Consider the following 7,348-nt stretch of genomic DNA (forward strand, 5'->3'; position numbering starts at 1 on the left):
TACTATAAACATGTTATATTGTAGTTGTATGTGGAACACTTACACAAACCTATATCCACCAACTTCTTACAAATCTCAAATTCTCTACCACTAATTGTTCTACAACCAATTTTTTGTCGCACCTTTGCACTTAGCCAAAATTTAGACATATATACTCAAAATAGACACTTCCATAGAATGGCCTCAAAACCAAATTCTAAAATCACTAAGGTTTGTCAGACCTTGCCTACACAATATAATGTCCCTTTGCTTAATCGCCACAAAGGGTGTCTCAAGGCGTGACTTGTTATTATGCTTGCCTTCTCTTCTTACTTGCCTCCTTGAGCTCTTTATAGAAACCGACGCTCTAATATCATGAGAAGAATTTAGGGGAGAGCATGAGCTTCTTGAGCTCCTTGCAAAGCAAACACACACACTGAATTTTCTTATGTTCTCGATAACCATAACATAAAGAGATAAGAGCACGTACTACAAGGAAAAGTAATATCCTACTTTAACATACAACCATAACATAAAGAGATAAGAGTACATACTATAAGGGAAAGTACTCTTTTACTACAGCGTACTATAAGGGAAAGTAATTTCCTACTCTATAACATATAAAAAGATCGGTCCATAGTGTGAACCTAACTACATGAACTAACGATATAACTATGCCATAACTTTAGTACACTAAAGTAGTTGTTGTCACTCACCTTGAAACCACTAGCGGCATATCACTCATAATCTAACCACCACCACCATTGGTGTAAGTGCGGAAGCTATCACCTAGGCAGGTCATCAATGTCTGCAATACTAGTTAAGCTTGATATCTCAAAACCTAATTGGCTAGAGTTTAGCCCTTTTGGTTTTACTTCATAATATATGCATAAATGTACTTCACATATGTATTATGAGATTAAGAATTGTATAAGAAATAGGACCTTGGGTGCCCTATTGTGTAAACACTCTTATGGCCTCATATACAAGTTAGTTTCTCTCATAATGCAACACACTCTCCCATTGTATAATTGAGTCTTACTCTTGCTTCTACTCTATCCTTATGCTTATGTAGCTATCATCATAGATATGAGAGAGAGAGAGAGAGAGAGAGAGAGAGAGAGAGAGAGAGAGAGAGAGAGAGGTGATTACCAATGGACAATAAAAGAGTTAGCATGACAATGAATCAAGAATATATGATAACATAGAGCTCTTTGAAAAATGAGAGGGTTGCATCCATTTACAACATATTGACAAGTTACATGTTGTGTCTTGCTTTGTTTGCCTCTGTGAATAAGAGAGTGAGTTCTGAAGAGAATCGGAGCAAACTAGAACATAATTAGCACCTGTGCCAAAGAGCTTGACGTGTTTCTATAGTCTTGGGCTTCTTAATTTGTTCTCTAGAGAATTCTATAGCTCAATGTGATCACTTCATCTATTATGAATCTATTTATTTAGTCATTTTTAATTTAAATCTATTGTGAATCTATTTATTTAGTTATTTTTATTTTTAAACATACAAGAAAAGCTAGCTAGATACATTTAAAAACATAGTTACATTTTTTATTTTTTATTTCTAGCTAGATACATTTAGAAAACATAGTTGCACGCAATATATGTAGCTTCATATCTAAGGGATTTTTATGTTTTAGGTATTCTACAAAAAAAAAGGTTTAGGATAAACTTAGAGCTTAGATATGTTTTTTATTTGATTTACATTATTTTTCTTATGATAGAGTAGATAGGTAGGTAAGCAAAGAGATTAGGAAGGACTAATCAAGCAAGCAAAGAATCACAAAGTAAACATCATAAGATACTCTTGATTTTTGCTAACTTTCCACTAATCCATTGGTTTTTTTTACTATTAGAGTCAAGAGATGAAAAATGGTGCATATTGTGTTTTTATTAGTGAAGTCAAGATTTGAAAAATGGTGTATATTCTGCTAATTCGGTTTCATTGAGCTTAAAAACATAATCCCCATGCTTAGCAACCCAATTCAAATATATAACTATAAAAATATAAAAATTACCCAAAAAATCAAGTCTATAAGTTCGATAAAGCTAGTTAGATACATTTAAAAACCATGGCTATATTTTTTATTTTTTATATTTAAACATACAAGAAAAGCTATCTAGACACATTTAAAAAACATAGTTACATTTTTTATTTTTTATTTCTAAACATACAAGAAAAACTAGCTATATACATTTAGAAAACATAGTGCATGCAATATATGTAGCTTCATATGTAAGGGATTTTTATGTTTTAGGTATTCTATAAAAAAAAAGGTTTAGAATAAGCTTAGAGCTCAGATATGTTTTTTTTATTTGATTTACATTATTTTTCTTATGATAGAGTGGAAAGGTAGGTAAGCAAAGAGATTTGGAAGGACTAATCAAGCAAAGAATCACAAAGTAAAAATCATAAGATACTCTTGATTTTTGCTAACTTCTATTGGTTTTTTTTACTAGTAGAGTCAAGAGATGAAAAATGGTGCATATTGTGTTCTTATTAGTGAAGTCAAGATTTGAAAAATGGTGTATATTATGTTAATTTGGTTTCATTTTGCTTAAAAACATAATCCCCATGCTTAGCAACCCAATTCAAATATATAGACTACAACAATTTAAAAAATATTCAAAAAAATCAACTCTATAAATTGCCTGCATTTTCATGCATGTAAACAAAAAAAAATTGGCTAAACACTTGCACTTCATTTAAGAATGTAATGTATTAGCTCATAATAGTCTCTTTTGTTCTGCTAAGCTAACTTCCAAAAAAAACATCCAACAAATTATAAAATTCAAACAATTCAAACAAATCAAAATATATAAAATTCTAACAATTCAAGCAAATCAAAATTCTAACAATTCAAACAAATCAAAATTCTAACAATTCAAACAAATCAAAATATATAAAATCTAAAAGTAGTATCCACTTGAGAAGTGTGTACCAACTCATCAAGGATCATTCAACATAATATGTGCCATGGCCAACCTTGGGGGATTAAATGTGCCTTTTAGGAAACTTGATCGCAATAATTGAAATCTACCAACACTAGAGGTTCATGCCTCAAGTACATCTCACATATACCATTAAGATTTTGCACCCTCCTATTCTCCTAGATCTTGGCCAATCAAGCCGAGTCATAATCTCCTGCATATGCTTAAGCTCAACACTCAACAACTCTTAAAGGCCCCTAGATGCCCAAACTTTAACAATACTGAATAGTCAAGGAAGGGGGGTTGCATAAAGAATGAACGATACTCTAAACTCAAGTTAAACGTGGCCCAAGCAAGTAATCTAGAAGCATGGCCTTGAAACTCATAGGCAAATATGATGGATCTACCAATCCTATTCAAATATGATGGATATGCAACCCCTATGTGAACGATGTGCCATCCATCATATATTCATAGATTGCTTGAAGCTACTTTATTGCAAGCTACCTTGCAATATTTAACACTCAATATCTTAAGTGTGTATGATGGATAGTTGTCTACAGTCCCATTGAGAATGTGCACTATGTAAAAGCATCCAAGATGTGAGAAAAACCAAAGAAATCCCATAGTAAATGATTCTACCCAATGGATGTATGAGAATGTCTTAAACAAAAACCCATAGATGACTAACATACCCCTAAAAGAACTAAAAATACACAAGCTGACAATGTTTAAGGCACCTTACAACAAGGGAAAGAGGCATGTAAAAGACTTAGTTCCAAAAGAGGTAAAGGCTATACACAATGTGAGAGCATGCACCTCAAAAGCTATCGATAAAACTAGAAAATCCACATGCGCAACACTTGTTATTACGAGTGTTTAAAAGAAAATTCATTCTCAAAGCAGGGATAAGAAAATGGGAACCTAATGTTCCAAGGAGAATTAGAAGAGGAAGGAGAATCTAAAGATGAAACACAAACTAAAACCTATCTAAAGATGAAACACAATACAAAACCTCACTTAGTGCCCCTAACAATCTCATCCAAGTTAAGACCACATTCTTACAATATGTGAGGATACGAGGAACATAATAAGCAAGCTTGGGAGAAACTATGCAATTTGAATCGTTACATTTATGATTCTAGATTTGTGGGAAAATCAAAGGACAATCTTGTACTGGTGTACACTTTGGAGTGTTCTTATCTAACTAAAATTGCTTAATGGATGAGAGTTGCTATTTCTCTCCTTACATTTGATGGAATCAAAAACCTTTGGATTATCTTGATGCCAAAAAGAGAGATCCTGTAGGAATTTAATATCTTGAACATCCTTGCAAAAGCTTGTGACTATGATATAGGATACATACAAAGACGAGATTGTGGGCAATTAGGTAGATGCATGTGATACTAATCTCATGTAACATCATAATGTGCTTTTATCTTTTTTCAAATAATACTGTCAAGGATAATCGACTAGAATCTAACATTTTCAATTGTAATAAGAGGCCAATTAGAGTAATTTGATTAAGGAAAGCAACCTGTGCGATGTAATCTAGATTTACTAATATGAATCACTCAAAGCAGCCTTAGCATTACTAAACAAAATGGATGAATCTGCCATTTTGAAATTGGTGCCCTCCCTTGCACTAAATTCCTATGGTACTTACAAAAACACCACCAACAAGTGCTGATTTGAAAATATGCATAAGACAAACACCACATATACTGGTCTTCATGATTAGTGTTAAGCTTAGAGATCAGATCCACATAATTCTACACAAGGAATGTTCAGGCCTTCATGATCAACATTCAGAACGTTCACTGAATTTCTGTGACAGAATGTAGCGGTAAAGCCTTAACTCGAGCATTACAGAGAGAAGTGCATATGCCGAGCATTTTGAACCGCCCGTGTGTGATTCATCTACGAGGTAGAGCACAGGGATGCGCCGCGAGCAGGCAGCGTTACCCCTAATGGCAGAGCTCTCCCCTCGTACTTTCGTTGCACACAAGTGCATAGCCCGTAGCCCCAACTTTCACCCTAACCCTAAGTGGATAGCGGTTCCACATTTGGACGCTGTGTTTACACAGCTCCATTGTGTCTAGAGAGGTTTCACAACCGTCCTCGGACAACGTTGGGAAGAGAAAATGGACACACAAAAGCTACGCATTGTCCATTGTGTCTAGAGAGGTTTCACAACCGTCCTCGGACGATGTTGGGAAGAGAAAATGACCACACAAAAGCTAAGCATTGTCCATTTCTCTCTTTTCATATTGAGTGAAGACAGAGTTCACTCAGAGAGATAGTAAAATTTGGTGTGCATGTGTTGGGCTAAGTTGGTGTAGCTCATAGCCCCGAAAAAAGCTTGTCGGAGACCAGCTAAATATTGTGCCCATGCAAGATTAAGTGGTTAACCTTGTATTTTGATAAGATCGAATCTTGCCTCACCACCCCACTTTAGCCGATGTCATAGGAAAGCTTGTGATCCCCCCCTCCCCCCCCCCCAAAGACGTGCCTAAGCAAGCTCACCCTTGAACAAACTCGAATGCTTTATTTAATGATCTCTTAACAACATTGTAAGTAGGTTGTAACATCTCGAGCAAAGGCAACTTTCATATTAGGTAATGGAATGGGGCACCTACAAGAGAAGCCACCTTAATGTGCGTTACATATAATAACTCTACCTATCAACGTAAGCCCTTGATAGATAGATGGGCAAGCGTCGAAAATGTTTTCTTCTTACGAGCTTAATACATGTGCCATTATTGACTTTTCAACAAATTTAATATACTTAGACTATGGAAAGCTATTATATTTTTTTGAGCCACTTCAACTTTCTAAAGATCTAAGATCTACGGACTCTTCTATTTGGCTAACTATTGTTTATTTCCTCTTATATGTAGGCTGTTACTTATTTTTTGTACACTCTTTTTAATCCCCACCCTAGCTTAGGTGTTTTACATTGTAATCCCTGCCCTCGCTTAGGTGTTGTGTATATGGCCAAAGGCCCATCATTGTAACAAAAGTCGACCCATATAAGGCTTGAATTTGTAATGAGAACATGTTTTGGGCACCCCATAAGTGTAGGCAGCTGGGCAAAGCCCACTTGTATATAAGTGACTTATGGGAGTGTGTAAAGGCACTTTTCATAATACAATCTACAATTATGCTCAAGCTTGGGAGCTCCTTCCTTCTTGTATGTCTTGCATGCTTCTATGTTTATGTTTGTCTCATTAGCTATGGAGTCTTGTTAAGTTGCTTGCTTCATGTGTGAGTGCTTAAATGTGTGTATGCTTGAGGTAAGATTGCTTAATTCTTGCATGTGTGTGTGCTTGATTCTTGCTTAAATGTGTGTGTGCTTGAGGTAATATTGCTTAATTCTTGCATGTGAGTGTGTGCATGCTTGAGGTAAGCTTGCTTGATTCTTGCTTGTGATTAATCAGATGTGGAGTGTGTGATTAAGAGAGAGAGAGAGAGAGAGAGAGAGAGATAGAGAGAGATGGTGTGAGAAGAGAGGAAGCTTACTAGCTTCTCTCTCATAAGTGATTAAACATAAAAAGCACATGGCCAGAAGAAGACAAGATCAGGTCCTACTCAACAACATTTGACAAGAATCCTGCCACACAAAGGGATATCATCATAAGCCAATTACTTCAAATGATGAATGTCGCTTCAATAATGAATCAAATGAGGAACTGAGAATCACCATCTTGTTTTGATGATTAAGTTTATATTCCTCTGGATCCTTCCCTCTTCTCTCCCATTATAAACATCTCTTAGTGTCTCCACTAACAAAAATCACATGTAACCTTGCCGACCGATTGCCAAAAACAAAGTGAGCAAAAAAAAAAGACTCACACAAATATAAAAATGCAATAATTCATAAAAAGCCCCCACCCCGTTAGGAATTCCCAATACACAACTAACCTCTTCATTCATTAACTAGATTTTCTTATTTCCTCCGGAGGAACAAAAACGATCGAACGTCATTCAACATCAAAGCCATCGTCATTAGGAAGGGGGGGGATGTTAATCCAATTCTAGGATTAACAAGAGATACCGCCATTATCTTATATCAAGGAGTCACGGTAGATACACCAAAGGGTCATACATTCAAGATATGAAGCAATAGTGTCCAAAGCTACAACTTGGACCGGTGCTCGTAATGGTGTCATGGAGTATTTATGGTGATTCCTACTTCAAGAGCGTGTGGTAGCAAGTTAGGATGAAGTCCTAAGTGATGTAATTCATGGATATATTATGAGAGTAGTCATTGTGTAATAGCATTAGGCCTCTTATAAGCCTAAAGTGCTCGGCCAGTCATAGTTTAAGTGAGTGTGAACACTTATGGTCATGTATATAAGTGAATTTCTCTCATAATACAACGTACTCTTCCATTGTGTAATTGAGTCTTGCTCTTGCTAATCTC

Source organism: Cibotium barometz, chromosome 48 (genome assembly GCF_041138505.1).
Source record: "Cibotium barometz isolate CiBa-2024 chromosome 48, ASM4113850v1, whole genome shotgun sequence".
In the NCBI taxonomy this organism is placed as follows: Eukaryota; Viridiplantae; Streptophyta; class Polypodiopsida; order Cyatheales; family Cibotiaceae; genus Cibotium; species Cibotium barometz.